Here is a 12,625-nt window from a genome sequence, read left to right on the forward strand (position 1 = left end):
AGTCAGAGTGAAATAAGTAACATTCTCCTTTTAATATATATATTTTAAATGTTAAAATTCTTAACTATGTCAGTTAAGCTGCCAAAAATGCCCCTTTTGAAATTTGTATTTCTAATGTCACAAGAACACTTTATTTACCTATCTCTGCCTATTCAGCCTATAGAGGTTTAGCACACCCACTTAAATTGCCTTTCTCAGGCATTTCAGCTCTGAGTACCTTTTGAATGAAGCACAATACAGGGCAACCAATCATAAAGGAGCTCATTTATCTTACATCCGTCTTAAAAGGTGCAGTAGCAACAGGTGCCTGTTGAATTCCAAGCGATATCTATAGAGGTTGGAAATTGGTTGTGTAAAAAAAAAAAAAACAGGCTGAAAACGAGTCGTTTCCGCTCTGTGAATTGGGAGAAAGGGACAGTGTGTGGAAGCCCAACCCCAGTCATATAGGTTTGCTTCTAACAGTACCATTACCATCACCCACTCTGGTGCACTAGTTTGAGTGTATTAGAACTAGTAGCAATGCTGAAGCATTACATGTATCTATAACAAATATTCTGACCATGATGATGTGATAGGTTTGTTAAGGCAAACTGTGTATGCAATACATGTTGCTTAGGTCACTTGCTCTAATTGTACACAACTCTAAAGCTACACAACTGTACATTAGTTAAAGTCTACACAGTGTCAGTCATGTGAAGTACCACTGAAAGTTCCCCTGTTGTATTCTTCCACCAATCAAGTTCTGCGTAAGTGGGGGCAAAATAATATGAGCTTCACATCAATGAACATTTTAAACAAATGGACTGTATGTACATCTTTTTTCAAATGTTACAATTGGAGTCTAAAGTTATATATCTTATCAGTGGAGGATGCACTTGCTCAAACCTTTCCTTTAGATTCCTTTTGTACACACTACAGACTGTGACCTCGAGATGCTTGAATGAATGTTGAACATTCACACTTGTGTATGAGTGCCGACTGTTAGCTAATGCATCATGATGAGCCTATCCTTTTTGAGTTACTTACTGAGATCGTTCTCATAGCAAGTTCATTACACCTTGTGTACTCGATGTAGTGCGGTGAGCAGTTTCAATCTTAGTTACAATCTTAGTTATCAAAGACTCACTCCACCGACCAAAGCCTCTTCTCTTAGACAACATGACAAAACCATCGCAGCTTGAGAGCAAAAATCGAGCCTCGTAAGAGGTGTTATGTTCCATAGGCAGATTGACATCTTAATGCGATACACATGAACTCAATCATGTATTCTTTGCATACATGTACATTGCACTTGGAATGTTTCTGATATTGCTTCTATCCTGAATAGCTCAGTCAGTAGAGCATCAGACTTTTAATCTGAGGTCCCTGTTCAAGTGAAAATATTGTTCTTTGCCACTAAAGTGTGCTTGAGAAGTTTCTTGAAATACCTCTAGATCAACCTCAGTCAAGGGACAGGACCCTATTGCCTTGAGCCTTGCCGATTAAACTGACATTTCACATCCGTTTCCCCCAGCTGTGATGCTGTGCATTGGCTGTCATCCCAGCTTAGGCTAGCTAGTTCTGCTGGCAAGCTTGAAATATCAAAATCCTTCCGACTTTAAAAAAAATCAACACTTCTGAGCCTATCATTTTTGAGTTAATTACTGAGATCATTCTCACAGCAAGTTCATTACACCTTGTTCACTTATTGTAATTCGGTGAGCAATTTCTATATTGGATGAGAGAAGGAGCAGACTTGTTCAAGTCACAGAATCTATTTACACTTAAACAACAGGAGCTTGTCAGTGGAGGGTGTACTTGCTCACACCTTTCTTTTCGATTCCTGTTGCATAAGGGAATAAGGGATAAGGGAAGTCATTTTGGAACAAACCTGTGAGGCAACTGTCTTTGAGGCAAAGTGTCTGTATCCAGGCAAGAACATGTGCATGTTCAAGTGCTTGCCCTGTACTTCATTCTCTGAAGTTTACTGAGAAAGACCTGACAGTAGTTGAACACCTTTGGTTGTTGTCTGCTACCTTGTCTCTGTCTCTCTCTGTGTTCGCATGATAGGCACCACTGCATGCCATGCACCAGGCCTCCTTTCTTGTGAGGCTGTCCCTCATGACATCTATGGAGTGCATAATTGAAGACTAAGTAAAAGGATTCCCTTAACATCTGAATACCTTTGGTTGTTGTCGTACATCGTCTCTGTCTCTCTCTATGTGTTAAATGCAGTCTGCTCAGGTCATGGTGTTGACAGCTTCTAGTATTTTCACTAGATCCAAAGCAGTGTCAAACCTGTTTTTACATTTAAATGTTTTCACTTGGTTTTACATTTTAATGTTAACAATATAAGAAAAAACACACATTATAAATGTTAGGTAGCTACATATTTGTACTTCTTGTACAAACTAAGAAAATAATAGAACACTAATTTAGTTGTGTGACATATTGACACCTGAGCAAGACATGAGTGAGGGATAAAAAGGCAGGATATTAGTCACACAAAGCACTGGCAAAAAGTTTTAAAAACACAGATGTGGGGAAGCTCATGAAGACAGGCTCAGCTTTACTCCACAGTATGCTAAATGGGAAACACTGGAGGATGGTACGTGAGGGGTTTAAATAGGGAGAGAGTTAATTAGTAGCAGGTGATCATGATGGTTGATAAGTGTGTGATTGTCAACCGAGCAGTGGTCGTGGTAGGTGATTTGTGCGGATATGTGTGTACGTGTCTGTGTGTGCGTTCCTGGTTGGGTGCGGACCAGAACCTGACAACTTGTTTCCACTTGATATCAGAATTAGTTGAAGAGAATAGCTGGTCCCGTCCTTTATTGCAACTTAAATAGAAACATGCTTTTGAGGGACCCTCCGGAGAATGTCGGAGGGGTACACAAGAGTTTAATTCTTATAAACCTTTTCAAGGGCAATTATGTAAACAACCCTCCTTTTTTTTCCATATTGTTCTTTGAAGTTTCCACCATTATGCTCAAATTACACATGAAATTATAAAAGCTAGTCACCTATGAACCTGCGGGCTTATATAGAAGGGAAAATAAACTATGGACTATTTGTGCTCTGCATTCTTGCGTATTTATTTATGCTAGGCTGTACATAATGCAGCCTTAAATACATAGGATAAAAATCCCCATGTAACACAATTCAGGTTCTGTCTAAATACATGGCTAGCTAGCTAGTTATTTTACAGTCCCATTTAGAACATATATCGTCGTGAATGTCCTGAACAAAACACGCTGTACCTAATCCCCACAAATGACATATCTCTCACTGAATAAAAACTTGTATGCTTCAGCAGTATACAGTGGTAGAAATGGCGATCACCTTTAAAAGGATTTCTTACTGTAGGCCTATTATAAACAACATGGAGGAAATTAAAATAAAAATACTTGAGTCAGGTGTCTGTTGAATTCCGAGCGATATATATAGAATTGGAAATTGGTTGTGTAAAAATGAATTGTGATTGTTAAGCCACATAGATGTAAGTGGACATGAAGGGAAAAAATAGTGTGGGTGCCAAGTATGGTGATTGTATCTTAAAAGCTGTAGGAAATGTTACATTCAGAATGTTTGTGAGACAAAAAAAATAAGATATAATTACTATCCATGGTTTAATTGACTGTGTTGCAGACAACATAGGCAGGGATTAGACTGAAAAATGAGTATTTTTAATGCTGTTTATTGCTGTCATCAGAGGTTATGCAGCCATATCCTCCCGAGCAAGTACGGCTTCTAATCCTAACAGTTTGGCCACCTGCAGACACAAATACCGTGTTGAGCAATATTTAATTACATCTACTTGAAATGCATATTTAATTTCATTGTTAGTATTTATGGAAAACAAGTGTTAGGACTGCTCTGCTGCATTGCAGACTTTCTCACTCTAGCAATCATGGCTTCCAGGTCCTCAATACATTTATCCCTCTCATTGACATTCATATCTTTAGGTTCCACCTGTAGATATGAGTAGAAATATTGTTGAACAGTATTTAAATACATTTAATTGAAATATGACTTTAATTACATTTTGATACATTTGTAATGTATAATTTGTATTGGACTGGAAAGGAAACAAATACAATTTTTATCGCATAGCCGTAATCACATAGCCTGCAGGCCTAATGATGTAAAAATGTGCCCGCAAACATCAAATGTTCAACAGAAATAACAGGACCTGACACACTAAGGTACCGTAGACCCATTCAAATTGTGCTATTGGAATAATAAATTCCAATGCATTCAGTCATTTTAGCTAGTGTTGATTTTAATTCTTGCCACAATTATACTAATAATCAGTGTTACAACTCAGCATGCAAAGTCACCGAACAGTCGACTGTTAATTCTATAGTAAGGAGAATGTAAAACAAACAAACAAAAAACCCACCAACAGTATTTTTTTTTCCTGTAATTGACAAAGATTGCATATGCTAAATGTATGTGTCCTAAATATATTCTGAATACATTTACATTAGTGTTTTTAATTAATTTCTCAAACATTTGTTGAAATGCATTTGTAAATTATATTCAGAGACATTTCAATGTACTTAAGTACAAGCATTAAATTAGCATCACTGTTCACCATAGCTGTTTTTCCATTTTTTTGTGGCTTTTGTCCATTGCCACAGTATGGCTTTAAATCATTTGTCTTGGTTCTACTTTACTTACTATGGCTGATTGAGTTCTCTCAATAGTGAAGTCATTCTTCATTAAACACTTTGTTCTAGTATCTGTTTAAAAAGTAACAGAAAATGTCTTATTAGTGTTGTAAAGATACTTAGAACACTTCTATGTAGATCTCTCTCTCTCAGACAAACACACACACACACAGTTCATCCAAGTGGTGGCTGTGGTCAGAACTTACCCTTAAAGAAGTCATCCTCTATTCTAGCAGGGATCTGGGCTCGTGTTTTTTCGTTTTTCTTTTTCCCATATTTAGCAAATATCCCGTGCTTTTCCTTTTCATATTTCTCAGAAGGAACATGTTCCTTGCGTCTTGGATTGCAATCGTAACTACCGGACTGACCCATAATAAATTTAGTTTGAAAATCCAGGTGTAACCGTTATCTGTGATCTGTAGACTAAAAATGGTTCACAGAAATTGTTCATTTGAAAAATCTGTTCTTTGACTACATCATAATCGCTTAATTGATGCGGCTGCATTATGACATCACACGTCACGTCTGCAATAGTTTCCAATTTACAGCAACTTTAAAGAGAAAATGATTAGCAAATGTAGTTGCTAGTGATTGTCTAGTGATTGCAAGCAATGACTATTCGTGCTCTGCATTCTTGCGTATTTATTTATGCTAGGCTGTACATAACGCAGCCTTAAAAACATGGGATAAAAATACCCATGTAACACAATTCAGGTTCTGTCTAAATACATGGCTAGCTAGCTATTTATTTTACAATCCCATTTAGCACATATATCGTCGTGAATGTCCTGAACAAAACGCGCTGTACCTAATCCCCATAAATGACATATCTCTCACTGAATAAAATCTTGTATGCTTCAACAGTATACGGTGGGAGAAATGGCGATCACCTTTAAAAGGATTTCTTACTGTAGGCCTATTATAAACAACATGGAGGAAATTAAAATAAAGATACTTGAGTCAGACCGTGGGCACAGGCTGCTAATAAATCAGGTAAATGAAACTGGATGGACTGCTTAATTTTGTAACAACACAACATTTATGGTTACAAGGATGTTTCACACATACACTCTTAAGTGATGCTGACCTCAATATCCATATTTCACATTGTTACTGTAACACTATAGATGAACCTAAACGTCACATTCTCGTCACGTTGATAAGCTTTTTGAAAGTTCCGCTCTGCACGTCTCTGAAAGGCAGGTGAGTTAATCTTCTGGAAACATAAAAGCATGATCCTAAATCTTTCACTTTGTTCTTATATGCGAGTTGTCAATAATTCAAAATTCTTGTTAAAACTCTGGAACTCTGTTGCAGCTCACTCTCTCTGTTTTGCATTGCCAGATCGCTGGACAGGAGTATGTCCAGCTTTGCCACACGTGCCCTGCGCTGACCAGTACCGCCAGCAACCACAACACGTGGAGACATAATCCTCTTTAACTACTTGTCCTTCCTCCACGTATATACACTCAAAACTCCAGTTTAGAGTGGTTAATGGCACTTACGCCAGCACACTGTACCGGTTTGTTCACCTGTAGTCAGAGATACACGGACCCGTTAGTGCGTATGCGTAACTCGGAGCAGGTGCTGCTCTACAAGGTTATGCTGCTGCTTATTGTCACTCTCTCACGAGCACAAGCCCTCATCTACTTTAACAAGGCTAAGTCACTGATAATGTAATAACAAACATGTTTGACAAAATACTAGGTCATGGTTTGCAGTCTGAAGTACTTCTGACCTGCTGAGAGTTAGCCTGATTTGATTTAGCTTGTTCGTAACCTTTGTTTAGTATGTTACGTAAAAGCTCATGGAATTATTTCAGATGTAACATACATGTACCTGACCATTTTCACTGAAAGAGACTGGTAGCTACAGGATTACATGAAGCTACAACCAAAAACGATTTCTAGTCACCGAGCATTATTGGTGTGAATAATTAGAATTTTAATTAATTAATATTTTGTTAATTATGTAAATATGTTGCAATCTTGGAAGACAGTTTGTATTCTGTTTCTATATGACAGTTATATATTTTTTTGTTTGTTTGTTTTCTTAATGTAATTGACAATCATGATCTTATAGTTTGTTTTTAAGTGTGTTTCCACATTACCTTTGACTGTTGTATGCCTTGTATGACTGTTGCATTTAGCCCCTCATTCCATCTCTAATTTTTGACATGTACTCTTGACATAAGTCTTGCATAAGTGGAAAGTCGATCAGCCCCCGTTTAAAAATGGTGAGCTTTTACTGTCACGTTAATAACATCACGCACGCGCACACATAATGCTTCGACTGTCCAGCACTTTAAATATCTTCTGAACATTATGGAGGGTGTGCATAGTTACCAGTTCCTTTCCTGCAAAAGGATTATCTTAGGTTGCTGTAAAGACTAATGCACATTTGAAATCCTTTCTTTTGCTGAGATGTTACTAGCTCATACGATACTCAAAAATGAGCACAATCATTGAAATGCGGATATAATTGCACACAGGGGTGCCTAGCTATAGTCATGAATAACTGAATATAAAAGGCTGAACAATCTACTATAAGCAATTGCATATTTCATTAGGGTTTTTTTTAATAGGCTGTAGTAATTTCAGGAGCTCAGGCAGGGGCATATTTATACTTATGAGTGGCTATGCAACACCCACTGAAATAAAAGCTGAGGATGTCATTGCAGAGGTAGGAGGAGCCAGAACAGAATATTACATTGCTTGAATAGTGGCTCTGTCTGCCCTGGGGGTATTATTGAAACCCAAAGGATGGAGAGAGAGAGAGAGAGAGAGACAGAGAGAGAGAGAGAGAGAGAGAGAGAGAGAGAAAGAGAGAGAGAGAGAGAGAGAGCATGTGTGAACACAGTACGCCCCCCCCCAAACGTCTCCCCGTGTGTGTGTTTGCTTATGTGTGTGTTCCGTGTGGCCACGCTCCCTTGTGTTTCATGCCTGCTCTTCGTTGTGTTGTTATTGTTTGCACATATAAGTCATTTGTGTAAACGTTAACATTGTCAGTGTTTGATCCCACGATAGCCTTAGTGCTACGTTGTCTTCCATGTCTCTAAATAAACATCGTTCTATGCATCACTGCTCGTCTTTTGTATCCTGCCAAGCCTCCCTGCGTTACAATTCTGATAAAATTTGATAAAATACTGGATCATAGTTTGCAGTCTGAAGTACTTTTGACCTGCTGAGAGTTAGCCTGATTTGATTTAGCCTGTTCCTAACCTTTGTTTAGTATGTTGCGTAAAAGCTCATGGAAATATTTCAGATGTAACATACATGTAACTGACCTAGTAGAGCAAAATTACAGAATTGTAAGGAGGAAGTGACGTTCTTGGGGCATATCATTAAGGGAAATACACACAAGCTGTCTCAAAACTGACCACAAGACATAATGTCGCTACCTAAACCATAGTGGCATACTCCCCTCTTACTGTTTTAGTCCCACACGCAGTACACCGAATACTGCAGGACCAAAGAGTGTCACACTTATCAGCCCAGTGGTAGCTGAGATACCACACCACCCTCTTAGATATGCCTAATATAACTGTCAAAAGGTGTATAACACTGAACCGAGCTAGACTCCTTCCTACGAAGGAGGATGGAGATCCACAAGACTGCACAGCAGTCTTAGCTGAAGTATATATACCGCGGGTTGATCTCTTTGAAGAAGCCATAAGTAATGCCTCTATGTGGATGGGTCAGCAAGCAGGGACGACACAGGGGTCAATAGGGCAGCATACGCGGTAGTAACAGATCATGAAATACTTAAAACAGAAGTATTACCATCCTCCTATTCAGCGCAGGCTGCTGAACTAGTAGCACTGACGGAAGCATGCAAACTAGCTGCAGACAAAACTGTTGATTTTGGAGCCATATGGAAACATAGGCAATTCCTGACAAGCTCGGGTAAATATATTAGACATCACTATCTTGCTAGAAGCCATTTCGCTGCCAAAGACAATTGCAGTTGTTAAGTGTGCAGCTCACAGGACTACAGAAGACCAAATCAGCAAGGGGAATAATTTTGCAGATAGAGTAGCAAAGGCAGCTGCAACTAAAACCGCTGTGCAAGCAATACAGGAAACCGCTGCTACCCCGCAGGCCACATTACGGGAAATTCAGTCAGGGGCTACCGCCACTGAAGGCACCAGGTGGAGATAACTAGAACCTCCTGTTAACAACCCACACTGCTGTCAAAATAGAAGGACGAGGAACCTGGGTACATCACACACACTGTAAGAAGGCTCCGACACCAGCCACAAATCCAAGCAGCAGCACCCAAACAGACTAGGTCGGAACTGTGTTGAGTAGGGTGTTAAAGGCAAGGCCTACCCTTTCGACACTCGGAACTGTCAAGAGACGGTAGAGAAAATCAGACACAGCTAACACAGTCAGAACATAGACTGCATATTAATATGGATGAAGAATCCCATGACTTATCAGAAGACTTGTTACCATTTCAGGGTCCCAACGCCACTGAGGCAGAACGATTAGCAGCTAAATGCCAACAAAATACAGCGTGTATGTCAGCCATTGTGCATGCCCAACATATCAAGCAAGAGTGCCTGGTGTGCCAGCACACCAGTGTTCCAAGGACTGTAATCCCTCTGAAAAACGCAGACGTAGGAGAAGTGAATATGACAATCTCTATGTGCCAGGTTATTAACCAGACCTCAAACTGTCCCAGTCCCACTAACCCCGCACCACCGAAAATGATGCTGCATGTGGCAGCTAGAAAGGGTGAGATATTTGTATAGTAGATGAAGCAGCAGGTGCCGGAAGGCTGGTCCAGATGCGTCGACTATGTGCAGGTGCACAGCAATGGCACTTGCAGTGACTCCAATAGCAGTTCCCTGTGGAATTGCTCCATGACAACCCTGCAGGGGTATTAGAATGTAATGTGGGTTCGGTGGCCTATGGTGAATTGCCACAGAACTGGACTGGTTGTTGTTATCCAGCTGTAGTGCGCCCAAGGACGCAGGTGTATACACTTCCCCATGCCAAGCAGCACAGGGTGAGGAGAGACATAACCAGCACAGACTTTTGCGGTAGAATTCTGAGGGACCCATGGACCACTCCGGGTGAAACCATTGGTTGGTCCCTTTTCCTGGGCGGTGGCACAGTAGCAGACCTGCAAAAGATCAATGGCTTAGCTTATCAGTTACTGCAAGTTGTTAATGACACCTCAGCAGCAAGTGCCTTAAAGATAGAACAACAAGCGATAAGGGCAGCAGTGCTTCAACATAGAATGGTATTAGATCTCCTTACCATGAAGGAAGGAGGAGTGTGCAAAATGATTAACACTTCCTGCTGTTTTTACATTCCAGATCTCAGCGCTAATATTACTGATTATATGAATCATATGTGATCTGCCTTCACTCCGCAGCCTACAGTTCCAGTAGCGGCTGTAGCGTTGCCCATTCTGCTACCCATTCTTCTTCTTTTTCTTCTTCTTCTGTGTTTACCTCCTTTTTTGTCATTGCGTGTCAGACGTCTTTCTAGTGTGTTCACCATGCCAGCGCTCAGCGGCCATGCCAATGACCAACGCCAGCTCTTTGAAGACATTCTGCTCCCCAAGATGGGCTGTGCTGGTGATCCACATGAAGACATCGTAGTGCTATTTGCTGAATAAATGTGTGATAATGTGTGATCTAGAATAAAGGGGGGAAATGTTGTGGAAATTTACTTTGCTTCATTTTGTGGAAATTTACTTTGCTTTATTTTACTTTGCTTTATGTTTCTATAGTCACAGCATAACAGTCTGCAGATAAGCATGTGAGTCAGGGACACCAGCTGCTCACATACCGTTCTAACCATAGAGATAGAAGAAGCCTTCAGCGCTCAGGCTAACCAAAACATGAATTAGCAGATACTCTGTAGGAGTCGTTTTTCTTTTTTTTCTCTTTCTTCTGTTCTGTGTATAAGGGGAGGGGGACCGTACTGCGGTTCAGTCCTCTTACTCTGTTATACAGGGGACAGAACTCAATAAACTTTTACTCTTTACTACTCAATGCATAAAGCTGTCTGTGTTTGATGTGCTCTCATTTTCCCACCACATCCATTTAGCAGTACTTCTGAATAACCGAAATGGATTAAAACAGCTGAGGGGATGTTTGAAACTGAGTGATAAGATGTTCAGCAATTTATATATGATAATACAAGGCAGTAAATTAAATTGGGCTGAACTGGACAATAGTACCTGGCATGAAAAGTATGTCATAGAGAGAGTAACAAAAAACTCAACCTCTCACCTCGTCACTGTCTGTAGTGTCCTGTCCTCTAGGATACTGCTGCCCTCACTAAAGTGTGTCACCCTGACCGGGTCAAACATCTCTTGAACATAATAACGACACAATGGAAAATCAGCTTCAAGTGCTCCATTGAGCAAGAGTGCACTGTAAATGGCCAGATACAAATGGCAATGTCAGTAGTAAATGTATATATGCAGTCATGGAACAGGACCTAGCCGTAGAGCACAGCTTTAAGGTGCATATACTAATCTGCTCTTACCAATCATCCTCCTGGCTGTGTCTTGCTCTTTTGGCCAAATGTTTCTCTTCCAAAGCAGACAGACCAGACTTGCTGCTTATTACTCCGTGCACTATAAATAAAACACATGTATATTGCCTTGTAAACAATGGAAGAAGGGAAATTTGAACTGTGACTACTCTGTTAAAGGGGCGGATAAGGCAACCCACCCAAACCCCCCGAAAGCTGTTCTGTTATCCCTAATTGCTATGCAATAGTCCTGTGATTAACTCAAAGGCTGGAGAAGTTTCACCTTTTTCTATTTGAATCCTGAAGGCTGTTCGGTTCCGTCGCCCACAATCCATCCTGTGTAATTAAACATTCACATCATAACTCGACCCCGTGTAATAGGGCAAACTCACTCGGATGGGGGAAAGGATCACAGACTACCTGTACTGCTGCTGCAACTCTGCGGCCATTCCAACAACATCCACATACATTCCAGCAACATCCTATTATAGGACACAGTGTATCTGGCTTAAGTACACCCATTTAATAGCATGTTGGACCTTCTTTCGCCTCCAGAACTGCAGCAATTCTTTCTGGCATAGTTTCCACTATATGCTGAAAATACCCTGCAGGAATCCTGGTCCAATCTTCATAGGATATTTTCTCTCAAATTACATGGAGGGACTGACATGTTCTAAACTGCCTGTTATACCTTTATCCAGGGATGTTCTATAGGATTAAGATTGGGGGACTGTGAAGGCCAGGGAAACATTGAAAATTTGCTGTCTTGATACTGGAACAAATCCGTGATTATACAACCCTTGCGGCAGGGTTTCTTGTCTTGTTGAAAGTGTCCTTCTGCCATAGTTTAAGCAGCTGCATGAAGGGATGCACTCGGTCGCAATACATAGGTAAGCCCTTCTTTTCAAACATCTACTGATTTCAGAGGACCCATGGTGTGCCAAGAAAACATTCCTCACACCTTTATGCCATCTCTACCAGCTTGAACTGCTGACATCTGACAGGAAGGACTCGTTAATTCATGCTGCTTATGCCAAATTCTTACCCTCCCATCATCATAGTGCAACAGAATTTTGGATTCATCTGACAAGATGATGTTCCCCTGTTTAGTTTTCTGCTCTTCTGCCCACTGGAGCCTTGCCATTCTGTTTGCCTCAGACAGCAATGACACTCGAACAGGTCATCTGAACAGGTCATCCAAATGTGCTAAGGGACGATGACCTGTGCATTCAGACATGTTAGTTGGAGCAACAGCATTGTATCTGGTTGCAATTTGCTTGACCGTGCGCCACTTGATCATCATAATGATTCTTGATGTCATCCTCCTCTGATCCCTTTCAAAATATTGGTCCTGGTTAGTCTGGTCCATGCCTCGTTCGCAGTTCGCTTCGCTCAGACCACTTGACTTTCCCGTTCTAAAGTTTACATGGCGTTTTTTGCAATTAGTCAAAACTGACCTTTCATGACCTTCATTAT

General features: G+C 40.5%; 1 long non-coding RNA gene across 1 annotated transcript; it reads right to left on the reverse strand.

The window, feature by feature from the left end:
• Positions 1-3,007: 3,007 nt before the first annotated feature.
• On the reverse strand, positions 3,008-4,997 carry LOC145659496 (uncharacterized). The gene is made up of 4 exons (XR_014125719.1): positions 4,859-4,997; positions 4,663-4,724; positions 3,880-3,951; positions 3,008-3,751 (listed from the first exon to the last, which is right to left on the reverse strand). It is a non-coding gene; the product is annotated as an uncharacterized LOC145659496 (long non-coding RNA).
• Between the last annotated feature and the right edge of the window lie 7,628 nt (positions 4,998-12,625).

This window comes from Electrophorus electricus, chromosome 10, assembly GCF_041902795.1.
Source record: "Electrophorus electricus isolate QZ-2024a chromosome 10, ASM4190279v1, whole genome shotgun sequence".
Lineage (NCBI taxonomy): Eukaryota > Metazoa > Chordata > Actinopteri > Gymnotiformes > Gymnotidae > Electrophorus > Electrophorus electricus.